The sequence below is a fragment of the Neoarius graeffei genome, chromosome 1 (genome assembly GCF_027579695.1).
Source record: "Neoarius graeffei isolate fNeoGra1 chromosome 1, fNeoGra1.pri, whole genome shotgun sequence".
Classification (NCBI taxonomy): Eukaryota; Metazoa; Chordata; class Actinopteri; order Siluriformes; family Ariidae; genus Neoarius; species Neoarius graeffei.
Window position 1 is genome coordinate 28,118,188 of NC_083569.1, and position 22,431 is coordinate 28,140,618.

General features: G+C 39.2%; 3 non-coding genes across 3 annotated transcripts; 1 reads left to right on the forward strand and 2 right to left on the reverse strand.

Annotated features, from left to right (window-relative positions):
- Positions 1-5,042: 5,042 nt before the first annotated feature.
- Positions 5,043-5,115, reverse strand: trnat-ugu (transfer RNA threonine (anticodon UGU)). The gene has a single exon. It is a non-coding gene; the product is annotated as a tRNA-Thr (tRNA).
- Positions 5,116-9,688: 4,573 nt separating this feature from the next.
- Positions 9,689-9,760, reverse strand: trnat-agu (transfer RNA threonine (anticodon AGU)). The gene has a single exon. It is a non-coding gene; the product is annotated as a tRNA-Thr (tRNA).
- Positions 9,761-16,141: 6,381 nt separating this feature from the next.
- trnaf-gaa (transfer RNA phenylalanine (anticodon GAA)) lies at positions 16,142-16,214 on the forward strand. The gene has a single exon. It is a non-coding gene; the product is annotated as a tRNA-Phe (tRNA).
- Positions 16,215-22,431: the final 6,217 nt, after the last annotated feature.

The window sequence follows — 22,431 nt, forward strand, 5'->3', positions numbered from 1 at the left end:
ATGCTGTAAAAATGTATAATGTACAAGTGCGCAACAATGAACTTTTAAAATATAATCTAAATATATTGAGAACTTAATATCACTGTAAATGTAAGTGCATAACTGTTCCTGGTGTAGGGACTCTCTTTGTGAACCTTGGGGACATTTTTACTTAGAGAGGAAAAAAGAGAACAAAAAACAACAAACATGTATGTCTGCTTATTCAAGAATGCAGAAAACAAGAAAGTGCAAAACATTACTCCTTCCCTCAACAGTCCTGAGTTCATCAGGAACTGCTGTGTTTCTCTTGTCTGTGGAGTAGACCAGATTTAAAGATCTGATGACACAAACATGACTCTATGCAATTTCTTAAATAAACTATACAACATGGCAAACATGTTAGATTTCTGTTATAATTACGTGAAAAGAAGCTGTTGTTACGCGAATATCCAACTTTTAATTGCACAGCGCAAGAAAACTGGGTCCGTGGCTCGCGGCCATGTTGTGACGTCACCGGAAGAACACGCTGCGGTTCACTGGCTGTTCTACTCTGGTTCTACTCAATGGAAGTGGCAGCTGGCATCACAGTTCTGAACAAAAGAACAACCAAATACTGGTACTTTAAGCAGTGATCATGATGGCATGATTTTATCTGATTTTAAATAAATGAGATTGATAATAATGTGAATGTTCACAACTAGTACATACAAACTCTGCAGCTTCTGATTCAGCAGCTGCGTCATACTCCGCAAAAACATCAGCAAGAACCTACAATATAAATGGAAATGCAATACACTAAGCTCAAATGACTTTTGGAAAGTATAATTTCTAAATTTTTTCTACATATTCTTGAAGTCGGTCATCGGAGTACTTGCTACCGTTCCCTAACAACGCATGGCAAAGGGTAAAGTGTAGTGTTGCTACGAGTACTTGCTAAAGCCTCCGGTGGAAGATCCTCGATGTGCTGATAAGACATACAGTTCTATATAACACACAAGTGTCACGATAATCACAAAACAGATGCAAATTGTTAAAATACCTAATTTTTAAGCAATCATGTTTTGATCTCTTCCGAATAGAATCTATGATAGCCTACCCTCTTTACCCTTTGCCTCTCGTTGCTAGGCGGCAGTTACATGAAAGCCGCAAGCTTTCACAAGCAAATACATGACTGATATCACGCCGACTTTATGATTACATTTATGATTATCATGAATGTGTACTCTATGATGTGTACTCTATGAGCACTCTGGAGCGAGTCACTTCCAAGATGGCCGCGCAGACCGCATGGTTACTATTTTTAGCATCATGTCGGAGCACTCTATAGCTCTACGTACCTTTATCTTATGTCGTTTCACAACACATGTTCTGACAGGAGGACTGTCTTTGGAGGAGTCGCCTTGTCCCAGGCGACTGCTGGATCCGGCATAGCTACTAGTAGACCCCCTCCGGAATACTGTAGGCACTGCTGATGGTAGCAGCACACGTTTGTGCTGAACTGCACACCCAAGAGATTCTTTTAAGCTGGGAAGGGTGTCAAAACAATCCAAATCGAAGTGTTCAGAGCACAGGACGGATGTTGGTGAGGGCTCCCACTTGTCACGAGTGCGCCTGACTTGCTTCACCCACTTCGCATGCAGCTCGGGATCTCTGGGAAACTTGAATAAACTTACCCCATCCTTGTGGGTTTTGGAGCAAAAGCCGGCAACACAACGCGAAGGCATAATAAATATATATATATATATATATATATATATATATATATATATTAGTGCTGTCAAAAATGTCGCGTTATTAACGCGTTAACTTGACTCAATTTTAACGGCGATAATTTTTTTATCGCGAGATTAACGCTGTGTGACATGATGCCACGCCCCGCACAGCCAGAGTCCTCTGCCCTCCCCCGAAGAGCCACGGTGCTTGGCTTAAGTTTTGTTTTCCCATCGGCGGCTCCAGCCCCACTTTGCAGTGGCTGTGACAAGACGTGTTATGCTCTGCAATAAAAAAAAAAAACATTGGTACAACCAGTGTTCGAACTATGCCGATATTTTCGGGGGTCCCTTATTTTCCCTGGGGGGGGGTGCTTGCGCTTGTCTCAGAGCGCGGCTCTCCATCGCGCGCTCACTTCGGATATGCAAATGCTTCCCGTTACACACGATTGCTATGTCAATAAACATCATTTTGCCAATATTTTAGAGACCCCCCAACATTTCCCAAATCATGTTTTCAAGGGATCTCATGTCTGTTTCAGGGGATCTCAGATCCCCCGTGTACCCCCGTAGTGTATAATAATGACAAACTGAACACCTGTCGCATCAACAACAAACTGGTAAGTGAGGAGGAAGATTCTTTCGCTGACGTCATATAGCTCCTCCTCCTCATTCGTCTCCTGGGTGCTGCAGCCCCGTCAAATTTGCCCAAATAGCCGCGTTTTTTATCATAACTTGTAAAATAGGCGCCTTCGTGAATTAATATATGGATCATCGGGAATTACTTTTTATGTTATAAAACATCGCCAAAGATGTCAAAAACGTGTCATCAGATCTTTAAACAGTCAACAGATTAAATTGAACGGTATTTGTCTGCTGTCTGTCTTATGACTTGAAATGAAGTCATGTCATCCAAACAGTTAAAGTAAACCACACTTATAAAATAAAATTTTTAATCTAGGAAATTTATTTATTTATTTGTTACTATTATACTGTGAATGCTGTGTGATGATAATAATAATAATAATAATAATAATAATGTTGTGTGTTTTCTGATTGTCAGTGAATGTGTATAGTACGGGCAAGTACGTGGTTGGATGAGAAAGCGAGGGGGCGGGGTGAGTGTGGAAGACAGGGGTCCTGTGTGTGAGTGAGTGAGGTGCTGAGATTTAGTGAGAGCTTGATTTGTGGATCAACTCTGTCATCCTTTTTAACACATCCATTCGGACGGATGAATGATCATTAATTCAAACAAACAATCAATCAAACAAACGACAATCATAACATAATGTCCCATACCGTATCACTCTCAGGAGATGATTGGGGTATAAAGAACTGTGACACTGATGCTTGTGTCTTCTGTGTTCTTACATATCTGCAGTGTTGCTCTCCCGACGAATGCTGTCTAATGTCAGACAGCCCACCGTCTGCCACTGAAAACACTCGCCGACAGACTTTACAGTTTGCGGTGTAGTCATCTCCACTCACGCTGTCCAGCCAAGGATGTGCCTCTTCCCACTCACGTCTGTATTTTTGTAAGCGTTTACGCTTTTGAGGACATGGTGGAGTCCCGGGTGCAGCAGACATTTTTAAAAGGCCCGGGTTTTTTGAGCAGCGCCGGTGTGTGTTGTCTGTCTCTAGGCAACCGTGACAGCGCCACACGCAGTGACGCAGGCAGCCAGGCACAGACGCACAGAGCGTGACACAGAGTGGAGGGGTTTGTGTCCTGGGTAGATCCCGCAACGGAGTATTTCCTGTTTTATTTTGTTCATTATTGTTAGATTTAGTGTTGATGTGTGTGAGACAGACATGTGTATTGGACATTTATGAAAATATGGAACAAATCGCGTCCCGTATCGGTTCAATATGGGACACAAGATTTAATTGCCAAATAAAGGAAGTTTCCTAATTCCTTTATTCCTGTATTTTATGGGACGGGTAGCAACCCTGATGACAAACATTTGGTATCCAAAAAATGCCTCTCGGCCTTTCCCCGCTCTCCCCATAGCACAGTTAAATGCATGAGAATGAAGTGATGGCAAACAGTGATTTAATGCTGAGCATGGCTTATGAAACCAGTTATACTGATCAATTCAAACAGTATAGACAAAGAAAGAAAACAGCAATACACTAGCGACAGGTCAGCTGATGGTAAAGTGGTGGCAAAAGGTTGCCTGCGCACTGCGCATGCTCTGTTAGCTTAGCTTTAATATCGCCTGCACGGTTTGGCTCCTGTTACAACTTGGCCCACGAGGGGAAACATTTCAACCAAAGACCTTGAAAACTTTATATATTTTGCTTACTTTTCGGTGAAATTTGCCATTCTGCGTTCAAAATAAGAAAGCATGTCACCTATGATTTTGTTGTAGAGCAGAGGAAAAACCTGGGTGGGGGAGGGGTGGTTTCTGTACCGCTCAATCCACAGAAATGACGTCAGAGAGCAGATTATCTCGCGAGCGCAGTGAGTTTCTAAGATGGACACAGTGCCAAAGATGAAAACGACAAACTCCAGATGTGTCGTGTTCTGTGACAGATGGCTGACTGGCTGTATTGGAACTGTTAGAGAGCAGCAACTGCAAGTCGTGCGGATTCATCATTCTAAATGACATGCTTTGCCGGCTGCTTTAGAACATCCCCACACCAACACTAGCTCTATCGGCATTTACTCACCACGGAAATCAGTTTAACCTTTAACTGAACCACACTCCTATCTGTAATTAAAATTTAAATCTTCATATTAGTGGCGCTCCTTCGGCCCATAGGCATAGAGTGTGGAGACATAAACAAACCCATCGAGTTGTTTTCTGATGGTTTCGGTCCTGTGTGTGCATGCCTGCTGCCACAGGAAACCCAACAACTAGTGAAGTAGAGTAGTAGTCGGGACAGTATAGTAGTGAGTAACTTGTCACTGTTGTCGCCTGACATTTTGTGCAACATAAGGAAACAGTATAGTAACTATAACGGTAAAGAAATAAAACAAAAGAGGCTGGCTATGATATAAGAAATTCTACAAACCAGAAACAGATGGGAGCTCCACTTTTAGGCAGTGCCTCAATCTATATATTAGTCTTAATTTGAAGTCTTTTTTGTTGTTGTTGACATTATCATCTGTGCATTGATGGTGACTTGAGTGCAAAGTATTTTGCAGAAATTGCACACCACAGACACCCTCAGGTCCTCAGTCTCATTCAGAGTAATCTCACTGATCTTTTAACTGTCCATATGGGGCCATTCTCACCAGCAGAAAGTGGTCTTCAGGTGATGAGAAATCATGAACAGCACTTTCTGGTGTCAGTGTTCTCAATATTCCCTCTTTTGTCTGGATCATCTTTTTACCTTAAAAGTATCCCTTACAGGCCCCAGTGAGGATTGAACTCACGACCCCTGGTTTACAAGACCAGTGCTCTCACCACTGAGCTATGGAGCCTTAACTCTTTCACAGCTGCTGAAGCTTGGGGCCACAGCAGAACCTTGAAGCCCCTGCACCAATCCTCAAAATAGCCCACAGAAATTGGTGTCACGTCACTCACAACTTTAGTTCTTAGCTGCAGTTAGCTTCTTTTTACTATTTACCTCACAAAAAAAGACACACATTTTAAATAATGTGGTGGGCCAATTGTAGAGTGGGCTGTGGACTGTACATTCTGGCTACTTTCTCATCTGAGCTAACAAAAACACTGGACAGGCCAAGCCCTCAAGAGACGAACCATAAGCACCATGAGTGACCTCCTGATCTTCAGGCTCTTCATGTGGGGTCACCCTCAGCAGCAGCCAGTGGTTTTCAGGTGATGAGAACTCCAACCAAAAAAAAATCCAAACAGTATTTTTGGTTGCATGTCTGTGAAGATTCTCAGTCATCCAGGTCATAGTAAACTGTGGGTGGTAAAAGAGAGCAACTGGACTTGCTTGAAGATTCTTGAAGACGTTTCACCTCTCATCCAAATACTTCTTCTGTCTTAGAAGCCTTTCGGATGAGAGGTGAAACGTCTTCAAGAATCCTCAAGCAAGTCCTGTTGCTCTCTTTTACCACCCACAGTATTTTTGGTTCTTTTTTTTATCCTCTGCCCAAACGAAGTTTGGCGGGGGATATAGAAACGGGTTCCATCTGGTCATGTTTTCATTTCCAGGCCATATCTTTAAAACTACTGAAGATATTTTCATGAAACTTTGCATACGTATCAAGCAACATGTGAACTGCTGTGTTTTGCTATTTTGGATTTTTGGAAAAAATTAATTTTCAAATTTTTACATAAAAAATAGATTTTGAATTATTTCCTAAGAACAATGTTCATTTCTGGACCATATATGCAAAACTATTCATGATACAGATTTGAAACTTGGTATGTATGTTAACAAGATAATGTATATGTGCCTTTTGATTCTAAGAAATGTGAGAAATTTTAACTTTTAGCTCACCTGGACCAAAGGTCCGGTGGGTTTATGCCATGGGCTGCTGAGGTCAGTGTAAAGAGGTAGGGTTGGTTTCCTGCAGCAGAATTTGAAAAATGTGACAAATAATATCTTGAAACTTGGTATATAGTTGGCATATAGGGTGGGGGGTATAGATGACTGTCTTCTTGTCGTTTTTAACTTGTAATTTTCTTAACCTCATGCTTGTTCCGTGTACATCTCATGGAGTTCTTGTCCCAAGTTTCCTAGTGCTAAAAGTTGGAATTGTGTAACCAGGAACTTACAAATATTTGCAGCATGATAAGAATCCTTTAGAGTTTTAATTGAAGTCCTTTGTTTATGATGTCAAAGGCTCACTGATAGAGACTTGAGTGCAACATGCTTTGAAGAAACTTTATAGTCAGGGAGCATATGTAACCTACTTTGCAAAATTTGCCAAGTCTGGTTTCTCAGTATTAACCCTTTATTTACATCCCAAACAAATTATTTTTACTTGTTGTAATGTCAGCAATCACCATTTTCACCAAAAAAGGAAATGCTAAATATCGCATGTAAAAACGTAAAAAAAACAACAACAACCATATATCTGTATCACTTAAGTCCATTATAACATCTGTATTTTTTATTTACCCGTTTACTAACTTTATATGAATAGAAATCATATATTTACATGATATTATCAAGTTAAGTTTAAAATGAGACATTTAAGTACATAGAGAACATAAAAAAGCCAGTAATATTTTACACTATTGCTACAGAACTTGAGAATATTTATAGCTTATCTACATTCCAGAACTCAGCTCACAATCTCTCATTTTAGAAATTTCTGTGATACATTTATTACTAAGCTGCTCGCAAATTTTTATTTTTTATTTTTTTTATGTCCAAACTACATCAAGAAGGATTCAAACACAAAACATGAAGATAAAAGCAGTTATTGGTAACACATATTATGACCAGAACAGCCACTGGACTATTTTCAAAAGTAAACAATGTCACTTTCACAACTAGACAATGTCAGTTTCCTCTGTATCTGCTGGACTGTCTGTTGTTCTGTATGGAGAGTGCATGGACAGATAAGCATCAGACATTTCAGTAACTCTATAACTAACAGGTTCACAAGTTATCAACAATTTGTAAGAAAGAGTTATATTCTTAATTATGGCAGACATCTAACACAAGCATGCAAACTTACAGACAGGCAAAGATAGACACACAAAGAAGCGACTAACTTGCTGAAATATTTTTTGCAACAAATCTCACAGTTATGGGACCCCAACAGAAAATCAGTTATGGGACCCCAACAGAAAATCAGTCACCTTGTTGAACACTTTTTTTCATCAATCTTGAAACAAACATACTTTTAGATCAGTGGCGGCTGGTAGTCTTTCAAACAGTGGAGGCTGGTCGGTTACGATGTTTCCAGATTTTAAAAGAAAAAACACATCAATTTTGCCCATATTCTTGCCTCTGATCTGGCTGATTGTTGGCAGGGTCACAAACTGTGAAATAACAGGTTCTTTTGGCCCATTAGCCTACTGTCCAATATACATGATGGTGGTGTTGGGGGGGTATATTTTAACATTTTGTATTTTAAAATTGTGGCATGTTGTTTAAAAATTGATCATTCTTGAAAGCAGCTCTTTGTCAGGAACCTCAGTAGTAACAGCAGAGTGTTCTGGAATAGGCACAAGCACTGACCTTGGGGAGCCAAACATAGAGCTGGGTGCCACACATTTCATTCAGTGACACTTTCCCTATATTTTACTTATTTTGACTGAGAAATGTTTTATTGACAATTTTGATAACCCTTCACTTTTAATCCAGGTCTGTAGTGTGAAATGTTCTCGGCTGTGTTTTTGTTTAAAAATGTTTTCCAAATTGTAGCTGTGTTTAATTCATATCCAGAAAAATATATATTCCAATATAATATACTCAGCATAAACATTTTAAATAGATTCTATATTTTTGGTCCATCCATGATATATTACTAAAGTAGCCTATTTACTGTTGTTGATGTGGGTCACTTGCTGTTAGCCAATTCACTTTCTCGTACCAGGAGAGCTGAAAGGAACGAGTATTATTCCCTACCTTTTTCACCAAGTCAATTTGAGGCGTTGGTCTACCCTGCTCTTTAATTTTAATTTTTTCCTCGAAAGGAAGACTGGCAAATGGCTTCGCCAAAATTAAATCAGCAATGCTTGGCATCCGTGCGCAGCTTTCTTGCTAGCTGACTAGCCCCCTCAAGTTCAAGTTCAGTCACTCAAATAAACAAAATTTCTGGAACTAAGATAGCAAACTTGACAACACTATATTTATACTTTATTTACAATGAAAATATATACAAACTAAAAAAGCTGGTAGAAACCATATGTAATGAATGAAATCAAACTGTAAGCTGATCTCTTACAATACACCACAGCACTTGCAAATCCGCATGGGACTGAACTGAAATTCACCGCTGCCTGTCTATAGTTGAAACGAGCTGTCAATCAAAGAAAATATCCGGCCGCTTTCACCAATCACCAGTCTCCTCGTGGAAAGCTTTGCCATGTCCCTCCCACTGTGAGGCTGGGAGTCCGTGGGTGGGCATTTTCGCAGTATTTGTCCAATAATCGTCTTGCATTTTGAGATTGAAAAGCGCAGAGCTCCCAAATGCCATTGAAGTCCACTGAGGCTGGGCTGCATCGCGCTGTCACGAGGGGGAAAAACTCACGCACACATTAAAGTTATAAGGGAATGATTTCACACTGTAGTGGGTTGAGCACATATATTTCTATGATTCTGGATCTGAAATAGCAATGTTATAAGGTCGGCTATAACATAAGCCTAGCGCAATTCATCCTACACGATGTTCGTCATTTTTAGAGGAGGCTGAGCCTCCCTCATTGTCTTAGAGCAATCGCCCGTGTTTTTGATAAAGAATCTATAGAGTAACAAACTCCGAAAAGCAGAAAGTTATGTCAGTTGAATAGACTGAGCAGCACACCACCTCTGAGGTTCTAACTGATCCCACTCAGTAGTTTAGGCCCTTTTAGGGTTAAATGGGTATCTAATGTATGAACCCTGCTTTTGACCTGAGGAAAAAGGTTGTGTGCCACAAATAACACCTATTATGGATATAATAATTGCATATTAATTATGTAATACTTTTATACCAATTTCCTATATGTGGTTTCAGGGCTCTTTTTATGTGCAAAGTTCCCCTGAATAATTAACTATGAAACAGCAGCCTACAAACATTACAACAAGCCCAGATTTATGAATTCATATCTGAACTTGTGTATTATTACCAAAAACAAGGCTTGGTAAATTTTGCAAAGTAGCCTCCAAATATAAACAAATACCACCTGACAATGGGCATTGATGGAGCCTTGAGTGCAAAGTGTTTTGCAGAAATTACACACCAAAGACAACTTCAGATCCTCAGCAATCTCACTGATCTTCAAACTGTCCATATGAGGCCCTTCTGACCAGCAGAAAGTGGTCTTCAGGTGATGAGAAATCATGAGCATCACTTTCTGGTGTCAGTGTTCTCAATATCCCCTCTTTTACCTAGATCATCCTTCTACCTTCAAGGCATTCCTTGCAGGTCCCAGTGAGAATTGAACTCACAACCCTGGTTTACTAGACCAGTGCTCTCACCACTGAGCTATGGAGCCTTAACTCTTTCACAGCTGCTGAAGCTTGGGGCCACAGCAGAACCTTGAAGCCCCTGCACTGGGGTTATGACTGTGAAAGTGTTTGCAAAATTTCTACTTTCCTGATGTTGCATTTGGTGAACTTTTACTCATATATTACTTTTTTTGAAGTTATTTTTATTGGGTCATGCAAAAACCTCCCGCACCCAACGTCACCTCACTTTTGATAAATACATGTATATTAAAGAAATAAATCATGATTATAAAATAAATTCATTGAAAGATGTGTAAAGTACTTTTATATAACAATAAATTGCTTAGCAATTGTTGTAATAATAATTATAATTGTTAATTAAGTATTAATTAACAATTATAATTAATATTACAACAATTGTTAAGCAATTTATTGTTACTGTATATAAAAGTACTTTACACATCTTTCAATGAATTTATTTTATAATTATAATTACTATTTGCCTCACAAAAAAAGGACACACATTTTAAATAATGCAGTGTGTCAATGGACTGTACATTCTGGCTACTTTCTCAAGTATTTTTCAAATTTTTACATAAAAAATAGATTTTGACTTTGTTTCTAAGAGCAATGTTTGTTTCTGGAGCATATATCCAAAACTATTCATGATACGGATTTGAAACATGGTATACATATTAACAAGGTGATGTAGATGTGCCTTTTCATACGAAGAAATTTGAGAAATTTAAATTTTTCATGTTTCCATGGAAACAATTTCAGACTAAGTCTCTCAGGTTCGTCTGAGGTTTTGTTTCCAGAGCAGAACTTGAAAACTATGAGTGGTATGGTCTTGAAAGTTAGTCTATGCCTATCTCTGAGTAGTTTGCCATGATTGTATAGTGGTTAGTACTCTGCATTGTGGTTGCAGCAACCCTGGTTTGAATCTGGGTCATGGCAAAAAAAAAAAAAAGGCTACCTGAGTAGGCATAATTTTGGGTGGCATGGTGGTGTAAGTGGTTAGCATGGTTGCCTCACAGCAAGAAGGTTCCGGGTTTGCAGCCAGAGGGGGCCTTTCTGTATGGAGTTTGCATGCTCTCCCTGTGTCTGGGTGCTCTGGTTTCCCCCACAGTTCAAAGACATGCGATTAGGTTAATATGGGATGGCCTTGAGCAAGGCACCTAACTCCCAACTGCTCCCCGGGTGCTGTTAGCATGGCTGCCCACTGCTCTAGGTATGTGCGTGTGTGGGTTCACTGCTTCAGATGGGTTAAATGCAGAGAGGAAATCTCACAAGTGTGTGATGAATAAAGTTGTGCTTTCTTTCTTTTCTTTATGTGTTGATGAAGTAATGTATATGTGCCTTTTGATACTAAGAAATGTGAGAAATTTTAATTTTTAGCTCACCTGGACCAAAGGTCTGGTGGGTTTATGCCATGGGCTGCTGAGGTCAGTATAAAGAGGTAGGGTTGGTTTCCTGCAGCAGAATTTGAAAAATGTGACAAATAATATCTTGAAACTTGGTATATAGTTGGTATATAGGGTGAGGGATACAGCATTATAAGAATCCTTTAGAGCAGTGGTTCTCAAACTTTTTTCACCAAGTACCACCTCAGAAAATACTTGGCTCTCCAAGTACCACCATAATGACCAACATTAAAATATAGTAGCGTAGTAGGCCTAAGTATTCATTAAAAACAAGGTGGAGGTTTTATTTAACAAGTATATTTAATATTGTTGGCCACTGTAACATTACACACAGTACTTTGAACAGTAACACTGTGTTTAAATATAGGAAAATAAAACACTGTACTTAAATAATGAATCAAATAAATTGGCCAAATCTGCAACATCTGAAGTCTCATCAAGCTGTATGGTAAAATATCTACTGTTCTTAATGCGCTCAATCAGTGTCTTTTTAACATTGTCAGCCATGTCATTTATTTTCCTTGACACGGTGTCATTTGAAAGCGGCACCAAGTTTAACTCTCTGGCAGCTTTCTCTCCACACATGATACGTGTCATCTCTTTGGCTAATGGTAAACACAGCAGTTCCCCGATTGTGTGCGGCTTACCGGCTCTGGCGATCAGGAGGCTGGCACGATATGAAGCTTCCTGTGCTTTGGCTACGGGTGTACCATAGGACAGAATGGTGGACTTGGACTGCTTCAGTTCATCACGTTTTCGTAAAAAAAAAAATCTATTGGTTTGTCCTTTAGTGCTGTGTGTTTGGTTGTAAGATGCCGTTTGAGATGCGATGGTTTCATGGACTCATTGCTCAGAACGTCCCCACATACAACACACTGCGGCCTGGGCAGCTCCTCTGTCCCGCTCCAAATGAATCCCAGTTTTATGTATTTTTCGTCATACTTCCTCCTCACTGGTTTCTGCTGTTTGCTAGCAGTTCTGGGGCTGGTTTTGCCACTGTCGTTAGCATCTGCGCTCGGCTCACACACGTCCTCTTCAGTTCTCCCGCTCTCCTGATCCACGCTCCCATTCGCGGATTTAAGCCACGACAGTAATTTTGTCCTACTCGTCATAATTAGCAAAGCCACGTCCACCTTTTCCCATCACAGCCTAGTCTACCAATGGCGGATAACCGTCTGTCAGCAGAACCGGTGGGAATGCGTACGTACGCTACGTATGGCTACCCAGAAGCACTTGCAAACTTTTTAAAATTATTAACTTCATTTGTATCTCCTTTCATTTTCTTGTCATTGGTTGATAAGATATTTTCATCCATTTGGATATTATGGATAGTATTTCACGTTTTATTTTATTTATTTTATTTTATTTATATTTAATTAAGTGATTCTTTGGCGTACCACTAGAATGGAGCCCACGTACCACTAGTGGTACGCGTACCACAGTTTGAGAATCACTGCTTTAGAGCTTTAATTGAAGTATTTTTGTTGGTGTCAAAGGCTCGATGATAGAGACTTAAGTGTAACATGTTTTGAAGAAACTTCTCCTTCCTCAGCAGCAAGAACTCACAAGCACCACTTCTCTCAGGTCCCAATATTTTTAGATCAGAACCTGAGATGGAATCTTTCTCCCTTCAGGTCTCTCAAAGGCCCCAATGAGGATTGAAGGAGGAAATAAGAAACACAAATAAATAAAACACCCAGTTTCTTTCTCTCTCTCTCTCTGTGCAACCTTCACTCGATCCAGCAAACTTCACACACAAAATGCATCACACCTCTTAAGGCCTAATGGCTTGGTGGCATCTTTCATAATATTACAAAGAGCAGCAGCTGGTTTGTTCCTCACCTCAGTGAAATAACAGGCTTCATTATTACAAAGTCAATAAGTCAACCACATTGTAATAATAATAATAATAATAACTCGTCATACTAAATTATTTGTCATGATTTATACTTATTTACAGCAATTTCAGATCAGACTAAATCTCCTAATGCAGCAAAACCACTGATAAAACAAATATAACAAGGAATTTAAACATTTAATAATGTATTGATTAGATTATATTTTTACAGATTAGAATGACTGATTTTTCATAATTATATGAATTCTGCTGACAGTCGGAGTTGAAGACAGGTTCCCCATGTGAGGCTGAATGTAAAGCCAGGATGCTTCAGTAAGAATCAACAATCTGTCAGTAACAATGGTGACACTGTCATGTGGTGCTGTGGGCTGGAGCTTCATGAACCTTTATGATGTGAACATATCATAGTACAGAAAGAATACTTTCACTCAGCTGAGACCATTCATCATGTTCACTGTTATATTCATGTGTCTGTGGCTTTCACTCGGTGAGTTAACTTTGACTTTTCGTTATTGCAGAAATATTAAGTGTTGAATTAGTGATTTATTTGTCTGTGTGGTGGTCAGAAAAATGAGAATGTGCATGCTCTCTTCTCCATGTTAGGTGACTCCGTGGCAGCTTCAATAAAGCCACTTTTCACTCATACAATTACAGATGAAGGCAGTGATGTTACTCTGTCCTGCAGCTACAAATCAAGTGATACAGGAAACTACCTGCAATGGGACAGACAAAATCTAAACTGGAGTTCCTTCTTTTTATATCCCAAAGTGGACATAAAAGTGACTCAATCCCACCACGTCTCTCTGCTGAAGTTGATGAAAAGAATAAAAAAACTGGATCTGCTCATCTCCTCTGCTGCTGTATCAGACTCTGCACTATACTACTGTGCTCTGCAGCCCACAGTGACAGGAAATCCAACTGCACTGTACAAAAACTTTCACACAGTTATATTATACTGAAGGCTGATCTACTGCTAAGGTTACACGATTCCGGATGATATAATATCAATGATATAATCAGTTAAAAATAAATAAATGGATGGTTTGAGAGGTCAATAAAAGTATACACTCACTTGCCAGTGTAATAGGAACTTGTTCTTGATTTGAAGATTCCTGTTCTTGGCTGCAGGAGTGGAACCCAGTGTGGTCTTCTGCTGTTGATTGCTGAGCTCCTTTTCTGCTCACCGTGGTTGTAAAGAGTTGCTGTGAGTTGCTATATCCTTGCTAAAAGCACTAAACAAGTTTTCAATAAGTTCATATACATCCCACTTTCTAAAGTCAAGATCCTGCAGTGTCTGAATTTTACAATGATATTTGTGTGTTAGCTTTTTGTAATCCGCAGTGATTTTACACAGTGAGGTGTGTTTTAGTGAAATGAAGTCATTATTGAGAATTCCTGATATATATTAGCCTGCTACTAGGAACAGCTATTACACATAATATAATCTTATACCTTTTATATATTTACTTAAAAATGAGAAAATTGTCATGCTTGTGTTCAATCTACTTTCAGCGTTTCCTCTTTTTATAATAAACTGTTTATTGGTGAATTATTCTTCAATGCTTCAATATGTCTCAAGGCTTGTAAAAATATTTCTGCGAACAAAGACGAAACGATGAGAGAAAATCTTTCAGCAACATTGGTAACAGCCGAACACTGGCACCAGTTACCAGTTCTGTTCATACGAACTTTCATTTCTGAGAGGATCCATAAGCAATACTCTTCTTTAACATAATGAGAGCATGAAAACTGATTCCATCATTGTCTTGATTGTTGGATTTTAAGTCATCCTTTTAATGTACTTCTTATGTTTAATGACAGTTTTTCAATAAAAAAATACTGTTTCACAAAAATGCTCAGTGATTCCTTGATGACTTCTGTTAAAAGTGAGTTTGGATATTTGGGGTTTATATTCTTTTTTCAGGGTTTTTTTTTTTCATAATCTATTTTTTTATACCAACACAAAAGCTATACAGCACAACAAAACAAAGACAATAGACAAAGACAACAGTGCACAAACAATGAACACAAGATGTGGAATGAACCAAATGAATAGGTAGATTTTCAAAAGTGCAAATTAAATCCTTAAGTGATTTATACAGTATCAGTGATTTGTATCAGTTTTTTTTTTCTATTACCATTTTCTACACTGCAGAACAATACTGGAGACACCAAAACTTTGAAAAAAACATATGGGACACACACAGAACTATGTGACATACAAAAAAGTTAAAAAAAAAATTCCCACAGGACTGCAGAAGAAACAAGGGGATACAAAAATTAGAACAACAGGGACAATAGAAAGAAAAGAGCAATGACAAAACCTACACAATATCTACACAATGATTGCAATACAAAAGAACAGTCAAAGATAGTGCAAAAACCCCATTATCCCACCAGCCACCGGCGAAGCAGGCAGGGGCCCAATATAGACACAGTAACCACCGATGGGCCACATCACCTTCCCCAGGACCCCAAACAGACCAAACACAGGGCAGCAAACGGGAGAGTAGAGCCGACACCAGTGCGCAGCTTTGTCCTCAACCTGCACTGCAACGACCTCATGCCATCTCTCCTGCACATCTAACATTGTGTGTGTGTGAGAGAGAGAGAGAGAGCGACGAAGATTTTGATCATATAATCAAAATCTCTCTATTCTTCATTCAGTTTTTTTATTTCACAATCTATTTTATACACTACACACAGATCAAAACCTCTCTCTCTCTCTCTCTCTCTATGCATGTGTGCACTTATAAGGGAGATCATTATCCACTTGACACTGTGGATAACAGTGAAATAATCAAGACTGCATGATTGGGGGGTAACAGTGAAATGAGCGAGCACAGAGAACACATTTACCTCATTATTTAGTTTATTATTTGCTCATTCTTTCATGTGAACGTTTGTTCATTTAATTAAAAACATACTTGGAATAAAACAAATTACCAACAACATAAAAGAGTTTCATTAATCAATTACCACATTACATATGTCATGCTTCCAGATGATACTATATATTATTTTAAACACTTTATATTTAATTAGATTTTGGTTAAAAAGGAACACCATGTGACCTTACCGGTTCGATTTAATAACTACAAATGTTTATATCGGTGACGTGACTGCTCAGTGGGTAGAATGCTCTTGCTGAAATAGCTCAGTAGGGAGAGTGTTAGACTGAAGATCTAAAGGTCCCTGGTTCAATCCTGGGTTTCGGCACTGAGGAGTGTGGTTTGTGTTCATCAAAGCCTTTGACCAAGTTTGTGGTTGATGTTTTTGCCATGTCGCTGTCAGTATATGCCAGTAATTTGGTGGTGAAAACAATCTAACCTCTGTTCCATGGTGTAATAGTTAGCACTGTGAACTTTGATTCCAGTGATCTGAGTTCAAATCTCTGTAGAGCCAATCATAGCACTGAAACAGTGCTGATTAAAGTTATAAATGACATACGTCTTAATACTGATGCAGGCAAAACATCGGTCCTGGTATTACTGGACCTCAGTGCAGCTTTTGATACTGTTGATCACAACATACTGCTATATCGACTTGAACACTGGGTTGGATTGACTGGTAAAGTTATCAATTGGTTAAAATCATACTTAAAAGATAGAAGCTTCTTTGTTACCCTGGGAAATTGTTCCTCAACGTCAATGCCCTTGACCTGTGGTGTCCCCCAGGGGTCGATTCTTGGACCATTACTTTTCAACCTTTATATGCTCCCACTTGGGCAAATTATCAATAACAATTCAATTTTGTATCACTGCTATGCAGATGATACCCAAATTTATTTTGCTCTATCACCAAATGATTATGCCCCCCTTGAATGTCTCTACCAGTGTATCGATCAAATCAATAGCTGGATGTCACAAAATTTTCTTCAGCTGAACACAGATAAAACAGAAGTAATTCTATTTGGAAAAAAAGATGAAAGACTCAGGATTACCACTATTCTTGACACAAAAGGGATTAAAACTAAAGAAATGGTTAAAAATCTTGGTGTTTTCATTGACAGCGAGCTAAACTTTGACAGTCACATGAAAGCAATCACTAAAACAGCATTTTATCACCTAAAAAACATTTCTAAACTAAGAGGACTTATGTCAAAACATGATCTGGAAAAACTAATACATGCCTTCATCTCTAGTAGGGTTGATTACTGCAATGGCCTTTTCACAGGCCTGCCAAAAAAGACCATCAAACGACTTCAGCTGGTTCAAAATGCAGCGGCTAGGGTTCTCACACGAACAAAAAGAACAGAGCACATTACTCCAATTCTAGGGTCCCTTCACTGGCTTCCAGTAAGCTACAGAATTGACTTTAAAGTATTGCTGCTGGTGTACAAATCTCTAAATGGTACAGGGCCCAATTACCTCTCTGATATGTTGCAGCGGCCTAACCCAATCAGATCTACCAGATCGCAACAGAAAAATTTATTATTAAAACCTGTTGTTAAAACAAAGTGTGGTGAAGCAGCTTTTAGCTACTATGCAGTGCAGCTATGGAACCAACTGCCAGAGGACATCAAAAATGCTCCTGCTGTTGGCAGCTTCAAATCTAGGTTAAAGACCAAGCTGTTTTCAGATGCTTTCTGTTGAATAATTAATATTTTTTTTTACATTTTTTATAATCTTTACTTTCTCTGCATGTTTTAAATTTACTTTAACTTTATTCTATTTTATTCTGCTAGTTTTTTTTCTTCTTTCTTTCTTTTTCTCCTTTTTCTCTTTCTTTTTGGCATTTTAATATTTTATTTCTACTATTGTTTAATTCTTATTATTTTCTTTTAATTCTTTTAATTCTTTTAATTAATTATTTTAGAATAAAGATAAAATTATTTTATGTAATTTTATTTCTCTATTGTTTACTGTTTTTGTTTTTACTTCTGTAAAGCACATTGAACTGCCATTGTGTATGAAATGTGCTATACAAATAAACTTGCCTTGCCTTGCCTTGCCTTCTGTTTGCAGATTGTCTCAACGGCAGGGTCCTTTTGGTCAAGCAAGCTGTCATGTCCCAAACCCTTTGTTTCCGTTAAAGTGCTCGTCTTACGAAAATTACATTACCACTGGAAATTATACCTTATAATACTAGACATGTTAAATAGTTTACTGTCTAAATTGTATTTTAATATGAGACCAGGGACATGTTCTGTTTAGTTGGTAAGGTTTGGCTCTTTGAGTCCGCCATTACACGAACGCATTCCTGGTAAGTTACCGTTCATTCAAAGAAGTGACGTCATATGCAAAATGCTTGAAAGTCCGTGGCATTTCTGGCTTCGTCTGCTTTGGAAAGTGTAGCACATTTTAAACCTTTTTTTTTTAAATTCCACAGTAAAACTAGGGTGGTACGGTGGTGTAGTGGTTAGAGCTGTCGCCTCACAGCAAGAAGGTCCGGGTTTGAGCCCTGTGGCCGGCAAGGGCCTTTCTGTGTGGAGTTTGCATGTTCTCCCTGTGTCCGGGTGCTCCGGTTTCCCCCAAAGACATGCAGGTTAGGTTAACTGGTGACTCTAAATTGACCGTAGGTGTGAATGGTTGTCTATGTGTCAGCCATGTGATGACCTGGCGACTTGTCCAGGGTGTACCCTGCCTTTTGCCCGTAATCAGCTGGGATAGGCTCCAACTTGCCTGCAACCCTGTAGAAGGATAAAGCGGCTAGAGATGATGAGATGAGACAACAAAACCAAAGCATGCCTCCTAAGGGGTGTGTCCTTCAAGGCTGTTCAAGTGTAGCCAATTAAAAAAGTAGAGTTTTGATCCATTGCAGTCCAAAGTCGGCAGGACACTTGCAGAATGAATGGGTTTGATTTGTACCATCAAAGAAAGGTAACTTCAAGCCGACAGGATGGTTTGGTGTCTGCTCCATACATTTTGCAAAAGATAAATTTGTGAGGCAGATTCACATAGAAGAATTTGATTGATGTCTGGTACGCGGAGCAGTTCCTACGATCTGGAAACAAAAGTCAGAAGCGCCATCCCAAAGAGCTCACCGCACAGGAAGGGTCAAGCTTGCGTTTAACCTGTTGCTTGAATTTATGTGTTGTCCATTGGCTCACCAGACCCATTTCACTGGGTTACATGCCCCAATATATATCTGCTGTGATCCAGTAAAATTTCCTGATCACATTTCAGAAACAGTAATGTATTTGGCACTGCGGAATAACCGTACACTGTAAAAAATTGCAGCCTCATTTAGTTATGTCCACTTACTACCTCTCTTTAACACAAAGAGCTCTGGCAATTTTTGGATTTTGAACTCAACTTTATGAGTTTTAGAAAGTAAAACTTATTGCTATCCATTGTGTTGACTATTTGAGAATTTCGCAGATTTGTATGTGTTGATTGAACTTGGGTTTGTAAGTCATCAGTTGGAAAAAAGGAGAGGAAAAAAGGCGGGAAATTAAAACTCATTCATTGTGTTGACTATTTGAGAATTTGTCAGATTTGATTGAACTTGGGTTTGTAAGTCATCAGTTGGAAAAAAGTAGCGGAAAAATAAGGCAGGAATGGGGGATGGGAGCTACAGAAAAAAGAACAACTATTTGCAGTGTCTTTAAGGCAACATTGAAGAATGGGAATACATTGCAGATAAGTCATATTTCGAATTCTATCCAAAATATACACATTTTGCAGTAAACAAGAAGGGACTTCTTCCACCGGCGGAAGAAGACTATTTCCCTAACAATGGCCTGTTAAAATAAGCGGAGCAATACAACACTGTCTGTACTGAGTGCAACTGGAAAACCGGATTGTCGAGAGACTCGTGAGTTTTTCATGCAGCATCAGTGCCAGCTGAGTTTAATAATCTTTAATTCACTATTTTTCCATTAACCGTCGGTGCAGTAATGTAATATCAGTAACTTTGTAGGTTGTGTTTTTAATAGCAGGGAAAAGCTAAATTCGAGCCTTTGATTATAAGCTAATGGCTTGGTGGCATCTTTCATAATATTACCAAGAGCAGCAGCTGGTTTGTTCCTCACATCAGGCTTCATTATTACAAAGTCAATAAATCAATTGCATTATAATAATAGTAATAATAGCTTTTATACTAAATCATTTATCATGACTTTTTCACAGCAATTTCTCATAAGACCAAAGTCCCTAACGCAGCAAAACCACTTTTAAAAACAAATGCAACATGAAATTTAAAGATTTAATGATTTATTTATTCAATTATATTTTTACAGACCAGAATAGTTGATTTTTCATAATTCCATGAATTCTGCTGACAGTCGGAGTTGAAGACAGGTTCCCCATGTGAGGCTGAATGTAAAGCCAGGATGCTTCAGTAAGAATCAACAATCTGTCAGTAACAATGGTGACACTGTCATGTGGTGCTGTGGGCTGGAGCTTCATGAACCTTTATGATGTGAACATATCATAGTACAGAAAGAATACTTTCACTCAGCTGAGACCATTCATCATGTTCACTGTTATATTCATGTGTCTGTGGCTTTCACTCGGTGAGTTAACTTTGACCTTTTGTTCTTGCAGAAATATTAAGCATTGAATTAGTGATTTATTCATCTGTGTGGTGGGAAGAAAAATGAGAATGTGCATGTTCTCTTCTCTATGACAGGTGACTCCATGGCAGCTTCAATAAAGCCACTTTTCACTCATACAATTATAGATGAAGGCAGTGATGTTACTCTGTCCTGCAGCTACAAATCGAGTGGTACAGGAAACTACCTGCACTGGGACAGACAAAATCTAAACCTGACTTCCTTCTTTTTATATCACAAAGTGGACATAAAAGTGACTCAATCCCACCACGTCTCTCTGCTGAAGTTGATGAAAAGAATAAAAAAAGTGGATCTGCTCATCTCCTCTGCTGCTGTATCAGACTCTGCACTATACTACTGTGCTCTGCAGCCCACAGTGACAGGAAATCCAACTGCACTGTACAAAAACTTTCACACAGTTATGTTACACTGAAGGCTGATCACTTGTCAAAGTTACATAATTCCAGATGATATAATATCAATGATATGAGTTAAAATAAATGGGGGGTTAGACCAGTCAATAAAATATATATTCAGTGTGTCTTGGCTTGGGGCAGCACAGTGGTGTAGTGGTTAGCGCTGTCACCTCCCAGCAAGAAGGTCCGTGTTTGAGCCCCGTGGCTGGCGAGGGCCTTTCTGTGTGGAGTTTGCATGTTCTCCCCGTGTCCGTGTGGGTTTCCTCCGGGTGCTCCGGTTTCCCCCACAGTCCAAAGATATGCAGGTTAGGTTAACTGGTGACTCTAAATTGACCGTAGGTGTGAATGTGAGTGTGAATGGTTGTCTGTGTCTATGTGTCAGCCCTGTGATGACCTGGCGACTTGTCCAGGGTGTACCCCGCCTTTCGCCTGTAGTCAGCTGGGATAGACTCCAGCTTGCCTGCGACCCTGTAGAACAGGATAAAGCGGCTAGAGATAATGAGATGAGGTGTCTTGGCTCGGTCTCCTGCTCCAGATCTATGTTCACACTCAGGATCACACTTATTGGTTGCTAAGTACAATGAGTTCGTAGATTTTTGTTGTTGTTGTCAATGGCTTCATAATATATTCAAAACACACACACACAAATACTCTCAAGACTCATAATGGGTATTTTAGACTTGCCTTGCCAGTTACTGAGCGATATATTTAATAAACTCCAGAAAGATCAACATACACTTGAATTTGTTGTCCTACTTTAACCTGACCATAGTTTTCATTGATATCACTGTTTAAAGATCGTGATGGCCAAATGAGACTTCGAAGCGCGTATCAAGAATAATGGGGCAGATGAAGCTCCGCTTTGAGGCTTTGTATCGTTGAGCAGAAAACCACATGACCCATGATAAACAAGGCCTCGGTTGTGATTCACTTAAAGGTTCATTACTCGGACTCTCATTCAGCAGACTTCACTAGCGACCTACTGCTAAGAGAAATGTACAGCATGTTTAATTTCTACATCATGTCAATGTTCTGCCACTTTACATTATTATTTGCATGTACAGTAATTTGCACAATGTTCCATTATAAAATAACTTATGTCATCAGATTTTTTTTTTTGCTTGTTTGTTTTACTTGTTTGCCTGTATGTTATTTGGTGTTGACCCTCTGTCTCTCTCTTACACACACACACACACACACACACTTTGTCTCTTTCTATGGATTTATGGTCAGTATAATTTTGTCTGCACAATAAAAAGGTGTACATAAACATAAAGGGAGTAAGCTTTGTGTTCAGTGCTTGTGTGATGGGACTGTGAGTGCTACTGCAGCCGTGCAGTGCACAGAGTAACTTTTAGGGGAACCTTTATTGATTTTTGTTGAGGAGCAGATTTTTTTTTCACTGTGTTTGGATTGAGGTGATTCCTTTTCTTAGAAATTCCCTCCCCAGCCTCACGTGGTTCCCTCACGTGGTTTTCTTCCGAACGAGCCACGCCTCGAGGCGGGGCTTCATCTGCCACTC